Source organism: Apis laboriosa, unplaced genomic scaffold (genome assembly GCF_014066325.1).
Source record: "Apis laboriosa isolate Shangri-la unplaced genomic scaffold, ASM1406632v1 scaffold4_cov146, whole genome shotgun sequence".
In the NCBI taxonomy this organism is placed as follows: Eukaryota; Metazoa; Arthropoda; class Insecta; order Hymenoptera; family Apidae; genus Apis; species Apis laboriosa.
In genome coordinates, this window is record NW_025223501.1 from 661090 (window position 1) to 681789 (window position 20700).

General features: G+C 34.2%; 1 protein-coding gene across 1 annotated transcript in view; it reads right to left on the reverse strand.

Moving 5' to 3' along the window:
• Nucleotides 1-20700, reverse strand: part of LOC122717161 (alpha-mannosidase 2) — a 145590-nt gene that overhangs the window by 88770 nt on the left and 36120 nt on the right. The window contains exon 2 of the mRNA XM_043940953.1: nt 10919-10976. The gene's annotated coding sequence lies outside the window, so the exon portion shown is untranslated. The remainder of the gene's footprint in view (nt 1-10918; nt 10977-20700) is intronic.

Consider the following 20700-nt stretch of genomic DNA (forward strand, 5'->3'; position numbering starts at 1 on the left):
AACCTCAATGAAGTATACGCAAATATATAAATACCCATTAACTCGATACGAAAGAAAAAATACACACACCCGATAAAAGAATACAATACAAGGGACGTGAATTAAGAATCGAAGGATGAGAATCTTAGATTCATAAAAATCGCCAAGAAAGTTGTTTCGATCACGCGACCTGAACGAAATATACGTAAATAATTTCGATACAACGAAAGAAGAAAGATGAGACGAGAGAATTAAATTGAAGGATGAGAATATCGAATGAAAAATTACTATGTACGATCCCAATTCATTCAATTTACAAAGATCGCGAATAATTCAATTTCACTTCTCCGTGAACGCTTTCACGCGCTACCAACTTAAATTCATAAAAATCACCAGCAAAATTGTTTCGATCACGCGATACGACCTAACCTCGACGAAATACACCCGAATACGAATAAATATCCATTAACTCGATGCAACGAAAGAAGAAACTCGTACGAAACGCCCGAACGAAGCTGCGACGAGAGAATTAAGTCGGAGGATGAGAATTCACCGGCGGGAAGAGTCGAGTCGTTAGAGAATGAAAATTACGGTGGACAAAAGTGCGAGGGCGGTGGCGACGACAATCCGGAAACATCGATTAAAATTCTCGACGCCGCACACCGCGATCGGCTCTCCCCATTGTCCCCCCGCCCTCCCTCCTTTCCGTTTTTCCTCCCTTTTCCCGTGATAATGTTAACGTCCACCGTTTCTAGACACACTTTCCCCCTCCCCGCCCTCCTCTCTCCCTCGATGTCCATTAACGTTTCAATTACCAACGTCGCGCACACCTGTTTTTGCACTTTACCGTTCCCTCGATTGTCGACTTATTTGTTCGTCTCCTCCTCCTTCTTTTTTTCCTCCCCCTTTCTTCTTTTTTTTCGCCTCCTCTTCGTGTCTCGTTACGCTCCTCCAACGATCGATTCTCGATTAAACCGGTTATCGATAAACCGCCACTTGTGCATGGGAATCTTGTAACGGGAAAAATAGATTTTGGTGGATTTGTTGTTTATTTTTTGTTTCTTTTTTCTTTTTTTTTTTTTGTATTCCACGATGAATTTTAAACGGTATAAATTCACGAGAGAGGGTGCTCGAACGTGAAACGTCGATCTTTGATGCAATTTTTTGGTGGAAATATAAATATATATATATATATATTTTTTTTTTGAAAAATATTTTTTTATTGGTAATCATTCGTATATATGGAAATATGTATTTCTTTTTTCAACATTCGACGTAGGAAAAAATTGATCCGGAATAGATAGATGTTGCGTTCGAAAATATAAATTTGCGTATAGATAGTTAATTTGAAAAAAGAATTAACAAAAAAAAAATAACTTTTCTTAAATTGTTAAAAGTTCAAGTAGAATCAAACTTATCGAAAAACTTCCTAGCTATTATCAACTATGGAAAACAATATATTTCACAACTTCGAGTGTTATTTTCATCTTCATCTTCAAAAAAATGTCAAATATTTTTCCAAGAAAAAAGAAAAATATCGATCGTTCCTAAAACCATCTTATCTTGGCCGCGTGATACAGATACAACAACAAATACCACGATACTACTTGTTTCGAATCTGCGAAACAATCGTTGAGGCATAGCCATGAATCAAATGGAAATGGAGTTTGGACAAATGAAAATCGACGGGAAGCGAGGGAAATCGATAAAAATGGCGGCGAGCCGAGTTCCATAAGACGATAAACAGGGAGGAGGGGGAGGAGGGTTGAAAAGAGCGCGATGGCAGAAATCGGTTTACGATAAAAATTCGCTGTCGAAAATGTGGCGCCCGGCGAAACGCATTTTTATCGAGGAGAACGATCGAGAGGTGAAAGAGAGAGGAAAAAAGAGAGAGAGAGAGAGAGAGAGAGAGAGAGAGAGAGAGAGAGAGAGAGAGATCCAATGGGGGGAATAATACGATCGCGTGGGAACGAATGTATATTTTTTGGTGCGAGATTACCGCCGTTTTTCAACAGCTGTCCAAGCCATTCTTGCGAGCCGACAAATGGCGTCCCTGATCACCCATTCCCGCTAAAACTGTGCGTTTCGCATCCGTTAGGACGCAAACCGGGGAGAACAGGGACGACGGCCGAGCAACGCGGATATAACGCGTCCCGAGGAATTATTTTCTACCGGATTAATGGTCTCTGAACTCTGAACAGTGCGTATCACACGGCGGTGATCTAACCTGAATTTGACGTAACGCGATCCTAACCTAACTTAATATTAATTTCGACATGAATTGAAACCGATTTGAGGTATCAACGTAACGTGATCCGACCTAACCTAAATTGCACCTTCAATTTTCATACGGATTGAATCTAGATATATAGATTCGAACATTAAATATAACGTGATGTAACGCGATCTAAAATTGAATCTTAGTTTTGGTATAGGTTCGATTTAAATGTGATTCCAACTCAACTTTGAACTTACGATCCAACTTAACTTTAATTTTCGTATGGATCGAATGTGGATATGTTTCGAAGATCGAACTTGATGTAACGTGATTTAAAACTGAATTGAATCTTAATTTTGATATAGATTTAAACATGATTGAAACCAATATCGAACCTAACCTAAATTGAATCTTAATTTTCGTATGGATCGAATTCAGATATGATTCGAAGATCGAACATGATCTAAAATTGAATTGAACCTTAATTGAATCTTAATTTTCGTATGGATCGAACGTAAATATGATTCGAAGATCGAACGTGATCTAAAACTGAACTGAATCTTAGTTTTGATGTAGATTTAAATATGATTGAAACCAATATCGAACCTAACCTAAATTGAATCTTAATTTTCGCATGGATCGAATTCAGATATGATTCGAAGATCGAACGTGATCTAAAATTGAATTGAACCTTAATTTTGATGTTGATTTTGGATAAGATTCGAAGATTGAATGTGATCTAAATTGAATCTTAGTTTCGGTATAGATTCGATTTAAACGATCGATATGATCGAACCTAACCTAAATTGAATCTTAAATTTTGATATGGATTGAATCCAGATATGATTCAAACTGATTTAGTGGTTGATTTTGAGTTTAATCCAACTTCGGCGCGGATCGATGTTTGGATTAATTCCGAAGCGAAGTCAAATTACCTAATCTTTATTTTATACAATTTTAATACGAATCTCGATTTAATCAAAATTCAAATTTGGCGCCAGATTTGATATAATTTACGTATAACTCAATTTCAAAACTCAATTCCAGGCTATTCAAAGTAACTAAAAGTTATTACAGAATTATACTGACCTAAGCGCAAACTTAATCTATGTAAAACTAGTTTTGAACGACTAGTTTAAACTAGTTTTATATAACAGTTAACCTAAACGTAGATCGAACCGAGGATAAATCCAATTTAATCTAAATTAACCAAGAATCTAAGTTTTTCACCAACTTGATATAACTTGAACCATACTAATCCACGCACGAGTTCCAACTTGTTCGAACTAACCTAAACCCAACTTCGATTTTAAAATTAAAAAAAAAAATATATATATACATATATTAATTTATCGCAAATATTCTCACTGAAATAAATAGATGAACAGTAAATATTCTTCTTCTGATCTGAGAAATATATCTACGTAGAAAAATAATAATAATAACTAGGTTTATTTAAATATACTCACAAATTAGGTTAGGCAAAATGTAATGCAAGATAACATGCAAGATCAAATGCAAGATAGCGGCTTGGCGGGGAGGAGTTGGAATTAAAAGGATTTTCACGCGTAAGCAGCTATAAATCGAAGAAATAAAATCGCGATCGATTCGAAACACCGTGAAACTTCGATTACATCGCCGCTCTGATTATTCTAATCTAACGACGAGAAATATATACCCACCCAGTGAAAAATTTTTTCAAAAGAGTCTCGATATCTCATCCTTTCAACATTTTCTCTCCCACTTTCTTTTCGATCAATTTGTTTTATATTTTATATAAATACGAATTTATAAAATAAATACAATTGTACTCCATTCGACACAATTAATATTAAGACGCCTACGCACTGCTCGTTTACGACAACAACGACGTAACTCGAGAAAAATCAAAATTACGAGACGACGAGTTATTCACAATTTGGAGAATACTCACTTACAGGGACTCTTCGAGCCTCGATACGTAAGAAAAAAATTCCAAACGATATTCCAAATAACCACGAAGAAAAAAGAATAAGAAAAATTTCGAATTGCATCATTGATGCGGCGAACGAGCAATGTCGATATTCGAATCGACGTGAGAAATATATCCTAAAAATGGATAGGAGAGAGAGAGAGAGAGAGAGAGAGAGAGAGAGAGAGAGAAAGAACCTTTGGAAATCGATGAATCTTGGGGAAGAGAAAAATGTCGATCCACGCAAAATTCGAGATCCTCCGGCGAAGGGTCGAAGACGGTGGGGCGAGACTGGAGAAGCGCACGGGCGACGAACGAGGCGCAGCTCGCGAATGAAACTGCGCTCGAGTCAAAAGGCCATCGGCCAGACAACCTACCTACGAATCTGGCCAACTAACACCGAGCAACGACACCGACGTGCACAGGCCAGACTGCGTTTAGTTCGCGCGTAACCGCGTCTTCTCCGCCCCTCCCTACCCCTCCCCTCCCCTCCTCCAAACCGAAGCGGTTACGCACACCGTGCAGTTAGAGTGCACAGAGAGAAGAGAAAGAGAACAACCCATTAATCGAACGTTCCTTTTCCAACCGATGAAATATTCGATTCGTAGCATCTGTGCTTTTCGAAAAACGTTGGAGGGATGGGGAGAGAGAGAGAGAATTCGTCGGAGGGATCGTCGTTTTGGGGGGAGGGAGAGTGTGAAGTAGAAGAATAATGAACTCGAAGAATGGAGGAGGTGAAGTGGATTCTTTACAGGTGGAGGTTGAGAGGAAGGAGTTTACGTTGGGATGTGTATGAATGATATGATTTGGGATAGTTTGACGATTGTTATTCTTATATATATATATATAGAAGGATGCATGTATTGAGAAAGATAAGAGTAACACTCAGTTGCTTCTAAGAATAGTTTTCAGAGATGGACGAATAATCCTTAGATGCAAGAATATCTTTCACGTCGCACTACAACTCTCGAAAGTTTAATATATATTTATATATATATTAAGTTTAAAAGTTTGAAAGTTTTCGAAAGTGTCGAATCGTTATATATAAAAAGAAATGGAAGAATAGAAATAGAAATAGATAAGTGCTCTTTAGAGTTCTAGTAGAATTTCAACTCGACCTAATTCTTGGTAGACTTGATTGGATTCTACCCCAACGGAAATAGTGTTCCCCGTGACGAAAATAAAGCGGACAGTCGGGGCTTGGTCGCGTCGCGACGCTTGTGTACGCATGCCGCATGAATGACTGACTGGCCAGGTGACGATCCCGGTGGCCGCGCAACGTTTGCGTAATTTTCACATCCCGTATCTCGTGTCAACAATCTTTCGTTCCTGATATTTAACGTGTTTTGCCAGCCACTGCCAATTTTCGCTTCTTCGTCGCGTTGACTGTGGACACGATACCGGCTCGATTCTTGGAACCCAACAAATTAGAAGAATTGTTCCTTTATCAGGATGAATCTAGCTTTTCAGTTATTTGAATTCAATAATAAAAGTCGAGAAGAATTGTTATATTATTATCGTTGATATTCGATACGTATATATAGTTAATAAGTTTGTAATGTAAAAATAGAAAAATTCGAGGATTATTATACATATAGATATATATTTTATAAGAATTTTCGTTTATTTTAAATTATTTAAGTAATTTATAAGTCATAACTAATCTAATTTATTGTTTTTAAAAAAAAGAAACTAAGTTAAGCTGATTCAAATCTAATTCTAACCTAAACTTTTCCATTCATTATTACATTTAACCTAACTTATTGTTCCTGAAAAAAGGAAAAACATTCACATCAATTTTGTATCAAATATAGTTGCTTGTATAAACTTATATTAAGTTTTGATTCAAACTAATCTAAATTCTTTCATTTATTTTAATTCAACTGAATTTATTATTCCTAAAAAACTTTCACATCAATTTTGTACCAAATATAGTTGTTTATAAAACTTACATTAAATGATTTTAAATTAAATGAAATTCTGATTCAAATCTAATTCTTCAAATCAAATCTTAAACTTTTTTATTCGTTAATTTAATTTGACTTATTGTTCTTGAAAAATTCTAATAAAATTCTAAGCTAATCTAATCTTTCATTAATCTAATTTTACTTATTATATCTTTAAAAAAAAGCTTTCACATCAATTTTGCACCAACATAGTTGCTTCTACAAATTTATATTAAGTTCTGATTCAAATTTAATTTCAACTTAACTTAAATTCTTTCATTAATTTAACTTAATTGTTCTTGAAAAAAGAAAAAACTTTCACATCAATTTTACACTAAACGTAATTATTTGTACAAACTTAGATTAGTTTTGATTCAAACTAATCTAAATTCTTCCTATTGTTCCTGAAAAAGGGAAAAACTTTCATATCAATTTTGTACAAACATAATTATTATTTGTATAATTATATTAGCATATTATTAAACTTATATTAAGTTCTGATTTAAATTAATCTAAATTTTTCTATTCATTATTAATCTAACCTAACTTATTGTTCCTGAAAAAGAGAAAAACTTTTATATCAATTTTGTATAAATAATTATTATTTGTATAATTATATTAACATATTATTAAACTTATATTAAGTTCTGATTCAAATTAATCTAAATTCTTCCACTCATTACTAATTCAACTTAACTTATTATTCCTGAAAAAAAGAAAAACTTTTATATAAATTTTATACAAACATAATTATTATTCGTATAAACTTATATTAAGTTCTAATTCAAATTAATCTAAATTCTTCTATTCATTACTAATCTAATCTAACTTATTGTTCCTGAAAAAGGGAAAAACTTTTATATCAATTTTTTAATATAATTATTTATATTAAAATCTAATTCAAATTAATTTTCTCATTACTAATCTAACCTAACTTATTGTTCTTGAAAAAGGGAAAAACTTTCACATCAATTTTGCACCAAACATAATTATTTGTTACAAACTAAGTTAAATTCCGGTTATAAACCTAAAAAAAAAAGAAAAACTTGTATCTGTACCAAATAATAATCATCGTACAAACTAAATTAGATTCCGATCCCAATTTGCGCTCATATCAAATATATAACCTCTATAAAGTTTCTAATCTAACTTATCGCGTTTTCATACCATTCCACTTGATTTCTATCGATTCTCTTCCACGTAAACCGCGCGTGGACAGACTCGCCACCGCATTTTCGATTGCCACTCGTCCAATCCACCGTCGACTATCTACCCACCTGTTACAGAACACATAACCTGCACATAACCTCACCGATCCAAAATCGCCCATCAATGCTCCATCATTCTATCCTCCTCCCCTCGTTAACATCAAACTATCTCAGTCTCCACTGTTTATAAACTTAACTTGTGAACGATTTGCTCGAATTTATCAATTTTTTTTTTTCGCGTCTAATCTCTTCGAATCCTCTATATATAATAATTCGAAAACCTCGACGTACACAATTCCTGATATATAATCGTGCCAATCCCCTCCTCCTGTGACAATCTCGTTCACAGGAGGTGAGATGCAAATATTGATAACGTGGAGGGGGGAATTAACGTTAAAATAATCGATTTCCCCTCGCCTCTAGAACGGAATCGAGGAAAATGTTTCGCGAGAATCGTCTCGAGGCCGATAAACTCGAAGGTATCGCGAGTAATCGCACGATGGACCCGGAAACTCGGCCCAGAGACGTCGAAAACACGCGGACGACGCAGTAATTGCTCGCCTACGTTGCTTCGAAATTTAATTACGCCATCGTGAAATCCTCCAAGGAAGTTAAATTAACTCCTCTTCCTCCTCTCCCCCTCGCATTCTGGTGGATCAGCGGCTGACAAATTCGCGGAATGAGTTCCTCTAACGACCGGAAATGGTAAATATTGTTTTTTAATAAATGATTGGAATAGGGAGAGGATTGATATATTATTCCTTCGAAAGAAATTTCGAACGTTTTTGTTTGTTTTCTTTATCCTTTGGTGGATTGCATTTACGAGGAAATATATAAAGGAGATTATCAAAACAAACTGTCTTCACTTTCTTATAATTATATAATTTAATTAAATAAGCTTCGACCAACTTTTACTTGATCATTGAAATCTTCAAAGATATCCTTTAAACGAAATAATTAAATATAATTATGTGAATCCTTTGATTTTCTTTTAAAGAAATAAAGATACCCATGATCAATGAAAACAAGTTTCTCTTCTTAGAAAAAAATATACTTCTTCCTGAAATAATAATCCTTGAAAATGATTTTCTTTTAAAGAAATAAATAAAAAAATACTCGTGATCAATGAAAACATACAAGTTTCTCTTCTTAGAAAAGAAAAATATATATCGTTTCTTCCTGGAATAATATTCCTTGAAAATGATTTTCTTTTAAAGAAATAAAGAAATACCCGTGATCAATGAAAACATACAAGTTTCTCTTCTTAGAAAAGAAAAATATATATCGTTTCTTCCTGGGATAATAAACCTTGAAAATGATTTTCCTTTAAAAAGAAAAAGAAGAGAGAAAGAGTTAAAGAACAGAGACACGATTCGCAAAGCGATCGAATGAAACGAATACTCGCTTCAAGCCTGGAAAACGGAATGCAATTGTGCGAAACCGGGTTGCACGAAAAATCGATAGGAGATTTGGGTCAAGGACTTGACCAATCTCGAAGAAGTTGTTCGCAAAGTGGGAATAAGTGTATCAAATAAAATATGACACACGCGGGATTATCAGAAAAGGGCGAGGAAAAAACAGGGTTATATATAATATTATATTATCGATGAAGAACGATCTATGTAAATACAAATTCTTGTCGAAGGAAATTTTATTATCGCGCGAGTCTGGTTGATACACCAGATTATTACGGATGAATGCAGCCCGTTCATAGGCGATAATGTTGCGGTTAAAAGGTCTCACGAGCGTCTATAAGCCAGACCGCGAGAAGGGGAGGGGGAAGGGGAAGGGAAGAGGAAGGGGAGGGGAGGAGGAGTAGGAGAGGGGAGTAGGAGAGGAACAGTTGGGAAATTGGCGCGAGGATGAAGACAAACAATGTACAAGTCGGTTAGACCGCGATTTGTTCGCGTAATTTAACGGCGATTCATCTTGGACGTCGTTCCAAGGCGGCTTTCCTGGTGGAAGGAGGGAAGAGGAGGAGCGTCTTCTCGCGAGTGAGACGAAATGTGCGAAAGAAAAATATTGGCGGAAATTATATCATATATTATATGGCGGTTAGATTTATTTATTTATTGAAATGAGGACGCGTGGAACGAAAGATGGAGGGAGAATAAGAATTAAAATTTTTGCCAATTGTTTTTTAATTAATATAATATTGATTCTATTCAAGTTTTCTTTTCATTTAATCGAGTTTTTGATACTTTTATATCGCGTAATTCGGGTCCATTGGATTTGTTAATGGCGATTCATTTTGGATTATATTGTGAAATTGGCTTGTGGTGGGAACAAAGGAAGAGGAAGAGGAGTGTACGAAGATGTATTTTTCCTACAAGTAGCAAGAAATACGAAAGGTTTTGCGCGATATAATTGGTAATTAAAAGTATTAGCGAAAATTGTAGAGTGTGAGGAGCGAATGTTTTCAGCAACTGGAACAAAAGATGGGGAGAGTAACGATTAAAATCTAAAACTTTTGCCTGTATACAATACTCTAATATTCTATTCAAGCTTTCTTCCATTTAATCGAGTTTTAATATTTAATCGCGTAATCCAGATCCATTAGAACGATTTCGACGTCGTTCCATTTGTTGTGGAAACAAAGAAAGAGGGAAGAGGAGCGTCTTCTCGCAAGTGAGACGAAAATTATAAGACAGTTGTTTATTAAACTGAGGAGGACGCGTGGAGAGCGAATGTTCTTCAAAAATTTAAAATTTTTGCCTGTACACAATACTCTAATGTTCATTCTATTCGAGTTTTCTTCCATGTAATCGAGTTTTAATATTTAATCCATTAGATTTAATTTGGACGTCGTTCCATCATTTGTTGTGGAAATAAAGAGAGAGGAGCGTCTTCTCGTGAGTGAGACAAAAGTTATACAATTGTTTATTTATTAGTTGATTATTTCTTCAAAAATCTAAAATTTTTGCCTGTACACAATACTCTAATGTTCATTCTATTCGAGTTTTCTTCCATGTAATCGAGTTTTAATATTTAATCCATTAGATTTAATTTGGACGTCGTTTCATCATTTGTTGTGGAAATAAAGAAAGAGGAGCGTCTTCTCGTGAGTGAGACAAAAGTTATACGGTTAGACAGTTGTTTATTTATTAGTTGATTATTTCTTCAAAAATCTAAAATTTTTGCCTGTACAATACTCTAAACAGTTATTTATTAAACTGAAAAAATAAATAAAGAGGAGAATTAAATAAACTAAATAAAGAAAGAGGAGTGTCTTTTCGCGGATAAGACCAAGTTTGCACGATACAATTACGAAGAAAAATGTATACTTATTATATAACTGAGAGCGAATGTTCAATGAGCAAAAGATAGAGGGAACAAGGATTGAAATTCGAAATCTAATATTTTTGCCTGCATATAACACTCTGATACTGATTCCATTTAAGCCTCTTCCGCTTGTTAATCTCAACACTTAATTCAGATCCATTGGATCAGCGATTTATTCGCGTAATTTAACGACGTTTCAATTCATCTTGGACGTTTCCATTGGCTCGTGGCGGAAATAAAGAACGGAGCTGTCTTTTTGCGAGTAAGACGAGAAGTGTAAAAGATTTGTACGACATAATCACGAGGAAAATGTATACGTAATTATTGCACTTACTTGTCAAATGACCGAGGATTTCCGTGGATTTTCGTGGAGAGCGTGTTTTCACCAGGAACTGGAACAAAAAATTGTAATTGTTAATAAAAAATAGAAAAAGTAGAAGCATGTACTTGATCTACAGTTAATTTGTAGATAATAATTTAAAATCCAAAATTTTTTTAAATTTAATTTAAAATTGTTTAAAATTGTTCCCTGTAATACAATATCGATTCTGTTCAAATTTCTTCCAATTGTTGCAATGTAAACACGTAATCCAACGTATTGTCAACTGTTTTTCTGTGAATTTAATATTTATAAGATAAACTTGTATCACTTTTCTCTACTTAACCCAGTTTACTTAGCCCGATAACCGACTCGTTACTCGAACAACGTAACAACACCTCCCCAAAGTCGAGGAAAGCAATCTTGATCGATTCGAATGCAATCCTCCTCGGTCACGTGTCCTTATCCCTAACCTGGCACCGCCCCAACAAAATCTACTCTTCCTCGAATTCCATCCAAACCACGACACAAGGACGAAAACTCTTTTCCTCGGAAAATTCGGAACGAGCTGCGTTTAACCCAGAATATCAGATTATTTTTGGAAACTGTTTTCACACACGTGTGAGAAAAATTTCATTGTTTCAAGAGCGATTTAAACTTTTAATTGCAATGCGAATCGATTTGATTCTCAGGTTAAACATGTTTCAGAAAAATTTTGCTAGGAACGAGAGTCTATATTCATTTTTAACATATTTTTAAATAAGAATTATACAGTTTCGAATGCAATGATCGATTTGATTCTCAAATTAAATATGTTTTAGAAAAATTTCATAAGGAACGAGACGCCATATTCATTTTTAGCATATTTTTAAAAGAGAATCATACAATTTCGAATGATCAATTTGTCTCAGTTAAATTTCGCAACAGAGACTATATTCACGCCCTCCTCGTTTTTAAACAGGAATCATATAGTTTCGAATGCAATGATCGATTTGATTCTCAGATTAAATATGTTTTAGAAAAATTTCATAAGGAACGAGAGGCTATATTCGTTTTTAGCATATTTTTAAAAGAGAATCATACAGTTTCGAATGCAATGATCAATTTGTCTCAGTTAAATTTCGCAAGAGAGACTATATTCACGCCCTCCTCGTTTCTTCCCTCGATCGATAACCAATATCCATGGAAACTGGATCCAACAGTAAACTCTTACTCGCTTTCGTGCTCGAGTCACGAATTCTCAGATTCTCATCGAGGAAAAAAGTATCTCCCTCTTGTGAATGGGTGTCGAATGGATGCGTTTGCAATGTGTTTAATAATATTCGTGGAGTATTTATACCTTTGGGGATATCTAGAAAGTTAGAATTAAGAACAATAAATGTTTTTCAATTAATATTATATTTTAATTAATTAATCGATTGAATGATACGATTCAATAAAAATAATAAATAATATATAATATAGATAAAGATTCAATAAATATAACAAATAATATATAATATAGATAAAGATTCAATAAATATAACAAATAATATATAATATAGGTAAAGAAAAAATTATTGTATAAAATAAATAAAACCCTGCGATTTTCCTTATAACCTCATTTTACAAGTATATAAAAAATAATTAATAAACCTAATTCATAAAATAAATAAAATACTAATAATAATGATATTATTAATATTAAATTAATTAATAAACAATTTAATTCTATTACCATTTAATGATAGAAAAATTAAACCAAAAATTCATAAAGTTAATTATTAAACCATATTTCTTTTGATTAACAGCATAATACACGTGTTATGTTTATAAATGAAATGAAATTTCGTTTTACTTAAGAGGAGAAAAAAAAAAAGAAAAAAGAAGAGAGCGAGAAATATCGAAAAATTTTCGTGGTAATTTAAGTCAAAGACGAAGACAAAGGAGCAGAAGGGTGGAAGGGGTGAGAATCGCGACTACTTTCGAGAATTCGAGATCATGGATCGTGGCGAGAGAGATTGGTTGCAAGGCGATAGTTTCTGGCAGAACTGCCAAACCTCGTTATATTCTGTAACGTGGCCATTTTAGATCGACGTCTATATGGAACTCTCCGCCCGTGATTCCCATTATCCTTACTTCAAAAGCTGTACAACTTGGAGAAAGTGGACAACCTGTCGAGTTTGCGATGGATGGTCAAGGATCACGCCGCCATTTTATTGTTCTTCCATTCTTCGTCTCTTCCTCTCTCCTCTCTTTATTAATTAATTAATTAATGATTTTTTAAAATTAATATATAACAAGGACAAGTCTATGAATCGACTGTGTTGACTGTTGCACGAAGAAATATAAAAGTATCGAATTATTCGTAATAAAAAATATTTCTTTGTTCGTACGAAATGATTAATTCTATAAAATAATAAGCGATTTGATAGTTTTACGAACGATTCGAGTCACGAGTGACTGTTGTTCATTGGTGGAAAGAAGTGTCTTAGAAGGAATACAGGTTAATCTGATTGGTTAATCGGAAGGAAACGCTCATTTTCACAGGTATTTTTGTTTTTAACATATTTCTTTGCCCGTACGAAATGATTAATTCTATAAAATAATAAGCGATTTGATAGTTTTACGAACGATTCGAGTGACTGCTATTCATTGGTGGAAAGAAGAATTTCGAAAGGAATACGGTTAATCTGATTGGTTAATCGGAAGGAAACGCTCATTTTCGCGGGCATTTTTGTTTTTAACATATTTCTCACTGTATACTATAATCGAAAAGGAAGATACGTAAACTTCAATGCATCAGAAGTAAACATTAATTTACAAGAATTAAAAATATTTTAATATCTCAATTAAAAAATTTATTTATTTCTCATAATACTAATTACGATTTGTAACAATAGTTTAATAATATTTTTCCAGTATTTACAATGTTTCTTATTTTCTCGAAACAAAAATCCCCAATTCTGTCTATTTTTCCTTCTTTTTTTAATTTTCCAATAATTTCGATCGTCACGCTCGATAAGTGTGAAACAAAAGAACAAGAGTGAGAGAGGAAAAGAGATGAAAGGGAATTGAGAGAGCAGCAATAATTATAATTGGGTGCAAATAATCGGGGAGCAATCGATAATTCTCCTCCTTTTATCCGCCTCTGAATTAAGACCAGCCTGAAAAATTCCTGCTCCCGAGGGACTCGACTCCTTTAAGGATGATAATAATGCATTCGCTTTTTAACCGAAAGCAACCGAGACGAGAAGAGAATCGCTCGACATTCGAGAATTATTAGATAGGCAGCAAAAAGTTAATAATCCATCCTTTGTCCAACGATCGTCAAGCAAGTAAAAAGTGGAAGGGAAAATCGAAAGGCTACGATTGAGAAGAGAGGGTGATGTACACTTTAACGCGTTGTTTAATCTAGAAATCTTTTTTGGATTAGTAGATGAAGTGAGGTGAAGTGTTCGTGACGAGAAGTGGAAAATTATTATCGATCCCTTGTTTGATTAAATATCAATGAGATAATAATAATAGATAATAATAAATGATAAAAATAATAAAGATTCGTAATTTCTATTTGTATTTATTTATTGGGTATCAAAAAATTTAAGTGTAATCTAATAAAGGAAGGAAAGTTAATATCGATTGGTTAGGTTCATTAAATGATTAATGATTATTAATAGTTGATCATCGGGTAACGAAGAATTCAAGATTACGAGTGAAGGATCCAACGAAAGAACAAAATATCAATATTTTATTCGAATATTTAATAAATTGAATAGTTAGTGGATCATCATCAAAATCTAAAAATTCAATATTTCCAAACAAATATAATTAATCGCTTTCTATCGTCATCTAACGAACTCAAAACTTAAAATCGATGTCGAAAAAATTATTATACTTTCCTATTCAAACTCAAGATTGCAACCGATTTAAGAATCACAATTATTCTCTCTTCCTGAGAACAAAATATCCAATGCAAAAGAGGTAAATAACTTGCCGATAATCATCAAAGAGACACTTATCAATTCAAAGAAGCAACATTGTCGATTATTCTTAAGATCCAGCAAGAACGATCGACAATTCTCTCGAAGCAACAACAACCCTCCTCGATCGAGTTAAACGTATTCGAAATTTCCCTTTCGTATGTATAAACTGACTTCAATCGAGTCAATAATTTCTCTTAAACCTCTCAAACCTCTCATAAAACAACGTTGTCGATTATTCTTAGGATCCAGCAAGAACGATCAATTCTCCAATTCTCTCGACGCAATAACAACCCTCTCCCTTCGATCGAATTATTTTTAAGATTTTCCTTTCCTATAAACTGATCTCGATCAATAATTTCTCTCAAATCTCTCAAACCTCTCATAAAACAATATTATTGATTATTTTTAAGATCTAGCAACAATTCTCGATCGACAATTCTCTCGAAGCAACAACAACTTTCCTCGATCGAGTTAAATTTCCTTTTCCTACGTATAAACTTATCTCAATTGAATCAATAATTTTTCTCAAACCTCTCAAACCTCTCATAAAACAATATTATTTTTAAGATCTAGCAACAATTCTCGATCGACAATTTTCTCGAAGCAACAACAACTCTCCTCGATCGAGTTAAATTTCCCTTTCCTACGTATAAACTGACCTCAATAATTTCTCTTAAACCTCTCAAACCTCTCATAAAACTTTGTTTTATGTACTATGATTTATATATTTATGTACTATGATTAAACGTTGTCGATTATTCTTAGAATCCAGCAAGAACGATCAATTCTCCAATTCTCTCGAAGCAACAACAACCCTCTCTCTTCGATCGAATTAAACGTATTTGAGATTTCCCTTTCCTTCATATAAACCTCCATCGAATCAATAATTTTTCTCAAACCTCTCAAACCTCTTATAAAACGTTGTCGATTATTCTTAGGATCTAGTAAGAATCAATTCTCCAATTTTCTCACAACAACAATTCTCCTCGATCGAGTCAATAATTTTTCTCAAACCTCTCAAACCTTTCATAAAACAACGTTGTCAATTATTCTTAAAATCCAGCAAGAACGATCGACAATTATCTCCACTGCAACAGCAACCCTCCTCGATCGAATTAAACGTATTCGAAATTTCCCTTTCCTACGTATAAACTGACTTCAATCGAGTCAATGATTTCTCTTAAACCTCTCAAACCTCTCATAAAACAACGTTGTCGATTATTCTTAGGATCCAGCAAGAACGATCAATTCTCCAATTCTCTCGAAGCAACAACAACCCTCTCTCTTCGATCGAATTAAACGTATTTGAGATTTCCCTTTCCTACATATAAACCTCCATCGAATCAATAATTTTTCTAAAAGCTCTCAAACCTCTCATAAAACAACGTTGTCGATTATTCTTAGGATCCAGCAAGAACGATCAATTCTCCAATTCTCTCGACGCAATAACAACCCTCTCCCTTCCATCGAATTATTTAAAATTTTCCTTTCCTACGTATAAACTGATCTCGATCAATAATTTCTCTCAAACCTCTCAAACCTCTCATAAAACAACGTTGTCGATTATTCTTAAAATCCAGCAAGAACGATCGACAATTATCTCCACTGCAACAGCAACCCTCCTCGATCGAGTTAAACGTATTCGAAATTTCCAACGTATGAACTGGCCTCGATCGAATCAATAATTTCTAATAGGATCGGCCTATAAATCGAGAGTCACGATTCGTTTAGAGCGACGAGGCGTCGGTCAGTTCGAGTTCGATTGCAATTGAAACGAGGAGGGAGGGAGAGAAGAGGACAATGGAGGGAAACCACCCCGAGAGAGGGATCTTCGGTCTTCGAAATCGGTCGAGACGCGTGTCTCATAGATTATTCGAGCGACGTCCTTTCGAGGATCGGTTTTATCGTCGGTGTTTCGCGCTTATGGATCCGCGATATGGAGATCCAGAACCTCTCTCTCTCTCTCTCTCTCTCTCTCTTTCTCTCTCTGGCGAGTTTGCAAGTTTGGAAGCTTGGAGTTTGTTCGAAAGTGGATCGTGGCTGGGAAGATTTAGGTCGTACGACGAAGGAGGAGAATTTGGATTAATGGTGGAGGAGGTGGTTATCGAGGGTTAATCTTTTTGGAGAGGTACGGGGATCGTGTTGAATTTTAATTTAGATGCGGTTCAATTTGTGATTCTATTCTTTCAAATCATTTCATTCATATGAAAATTAGAAAATTAGAAAGGAAAAGTGTTATAAATTATTCTTAAACTCCATTTTGAAGTTTTCGCATTTCGTATTTTAATTTAGATGCGGTTCAATTTGTGATTCTATTCTTTCAAATCATTTCATTCATACGAGAATTAGAAAGGAAAAGTGTTATTGTATTATTATAAATTATTTATTATATTATTATAAATTATTCTTAAACTCCATTTTGAAGTTTTCGCATTTCGTATTTTAATTTAGATGCGGTTCAATTTGTGATTCCATTCTTTCAAATCATTTCATTCATACGAGAATTAGAAAGGAAAAGTGTTATTATAAATTATTCTTAAACTCCATTTTGAAGTTTTCGCATTTCGTATTTTAATTTAGATGCGGTTCAATTTGTGATTCTATTCTTTCAAATCATTTCATTTATACGAAAATTAGAAAATTAGAAAAAAAATCTCTTATTACAAATTATTCTTAAACTCGATTTCGAAGTTTCGTAACATTTCGTATCAATCCACCGCGTAGATTTTCGATTGTTTAATTTCTCTCGTTGATCTTAAGCCGCAAAGTGTGATATCATTGTTGTTACGTATTCACGATGGTTAAAAAAAAAAAAAGAAAGAAAATGTGGAGAGGTCGAACGGTACGAGGAGAGTGGGTCAAGGATGTTGGTATATTCTGGGTCGCAGAACGAAGACGAAGGGGGGTGTTGCGAGATGGCCACGGTCAATATTTCCATCGCAAAGTCCTGCCAATTTGGAGGTGTGTGGAGGAAACGAGGAGGGGGTGGCGAATAAAAGCGGCGGGTGTGCGTTTCCGGGCCGCGGTAAATATTTAAATAGGCGTGCGCTCACGCGTGAGAGGGGAGGGGAGGGGAGAAGGGGCGGCGATAAAACGTGGATCCGCACGTGTTACTCGGTTCGATTAAAATATACAAATGCAAATGTAAAATTTTCTTTTCGTTCTTTCGATCATACGATTCCTCCTCTTCGATCTGTTTTCGATGAAACGAAATTGATGTGATTGTTCATCGTTATTATATTTTATTATACAAATCTTGAGAACGATATTTTATAGCGAATGTGAATTTTGAAAAAAATATGGATTTCGAAGAAGAATAAGAATTCTCGAATAATTCGAGATATTAAAATTTTCGATTCCAAAAAATATCTAGGTAATGATTTTTAAAATAGTTTGGTAATTTATGTACTATGATTCAACGTTGGAGTATTTATCACAATGTTTTAGATAAATTTGATTTTTCTGTGCTAAAATAATAATAATAATAATAATTTTAAATTCCAAATTTATGGTTAGTCATGTTATGATTTCTCAGAATACGATATCTCATCTACCTATCGACAAAAAAAAAGCTCGTTAATACATCGAATCATCGAATACCAAGATTCCAAGACAGTGAAATTGAGAGAGATATTGAGAAAAAAAATTTCTTAGACTCAACAATCGAAAGAATACCAATATTCCAATCAAGATACCAACGTTTCTTAGAAATAAACCATAGAAAAAGTTTTCTAAACGTCTGACAATCGAATCGTTGAAAGGAATATCAAAATCCCTATAAAGATTCCTTGGAAATCAATCACTATTAAAAAAAAAACACCTGACAACCGAATCATTGAAAGGAACACCAAAATTCCAAATCAAGATATCAACATTTCTTAGAAATAAAACCATAGGAAAAGCTTTCTGAACGATGACAATCGAAAGAATACCAATATTCCAACCAAGATACCAACATTTCTTAGAAATAAACCATAGGAAAAGCTTTCTGAACGATGACAATCGAAAGAATACCAAGATTCCAATCTTTCTTAGAAATAAACCATAAGAAAAGCTTTCTAAACGTCTGACAATCGAATCGTTGAAAGGAATATCAAAATCCCTATAAAGATTCCTTGGAAATCAATCATTATTAAAAAAAAACACCTGACAACCGAATCACTGGAAGGAACACCAAGATTCCAATCAAGATTTCTTGAAAATAAATCACTACTAGAAAAAAAACTCCCTATCACATCGACAACCGAAATCGGAAGCCAAGATATTCCCTAGCGAGATAAAAAAATCCCTAACGCAGTCCGATCTCGGGGAAAAAATACCAAGATTCCCTATCGAGCTAGAACACCGAGCGAAAAAATCCCTAGCGAGCGAATCGTCGGAAGAAAGGGGGGGGGGAGAGGGGGCTCGTAACGGAGATTCCTGGACGCGCGCAGCGTGCAAGTCTCGTGATTTACAACGAGAGGGCGCGAAAATGGTGGAAAAGTCTTTGCGGATAACGTTTTTATTTACGACGGTGTAACGGTTGCATAGAGGAGGACGCGGCTATCGCGTGGCCACCGCGGGATGCCGTGACTGCCGGCTGTAAATCCGTGTACACGCCTCCCCCCTGCCGTGTAACAGGCGTCGTGGCAACCCCCGCAACAACCTGCGCCGCCGCCACCGACCAAACAACCCTAGTTGACACCCGAGGGTTCCCCCCCATTTCCTCGAACGTTTCGAGAAAGGGTGGGCGTTTAGTCGAGGGTCGACGCAACGATGATTGAGGAGAGCCGACAAAAGACTGGTTCGAACGTTCAGAGTCCAACAAAATTATTTTTTTCGAGCCCCATTTCGAGCTTGTATGGAGATTTAATTTTTTTGAAAAAAATGTTTAGATAACACTCTGTTTATTATAATTTATTATCTCTTTTGAAAAATGTGTACAAGTGAAAATGTAAAACAAGATATGTAAGAAGAATTAACATTGCGGTTAATTAATATGAAATAAAGAAGAAATAATAATGGATGTGTGTATATAAGAAATATGTAAGAATAGAAATATCGAGAAATTGCCAATCGAAGTTAGGAGTATTATTAATGCTTATTGCTCCAAAATGTGATAGGTAAATAATAAAGATGTGTTATAACATAAGATAGATTAAAATTAATCCATAAATATCAGATTAAAGAATCCACTGGTGACGAGACGTTCGACCGTACATGTCATGTGCAAACAAAATTAATTTTAGTATTGTTTTTTGGGAGTAAAATAAATAATTTCTACTTTTCATATATCCTACTCTTATTACGTGAAACAACATGGAATGTATAAAAAAATCATCGACAAATCGTCACATTGTATGAATTTCTAACATGAAGTAATTACTTACCTTTAATTTATAAAAAATAAAATAAAACATTTATCGATAATTTATAAATTAAAATACATGTTTCGAGGTGCCATATAAAATTGAAATTTAAATGCTTCTTAATAAATTTACGAAATATTTCTCAACAATCGATCTCTCTGCCTATAAACTGCCTATATATTTGTTTAATTCTGTAAACAAAAAAAGTAAAGTAAAAAGAAGATTATTAAAATTTTTTAATAAACTTGTATAAATTCGAAAATAAATTTTCTTATTCTTATTTTTAATACATTGTTCGAACCATTGTTTCAATCATTTCTCTTGTTAATCGCGGATACGTGAATGGCGGTAATTTTATCGCGATCGTAAAGCAGATCGTAAATGATACGGAATTAATTTACGGGCGTCGGTCAAAGTGGCAATCTCGTAATCGAACGATTGTTCGTAATAATGCAACTACTCGAGCTCTTTATAATATAATAATAAT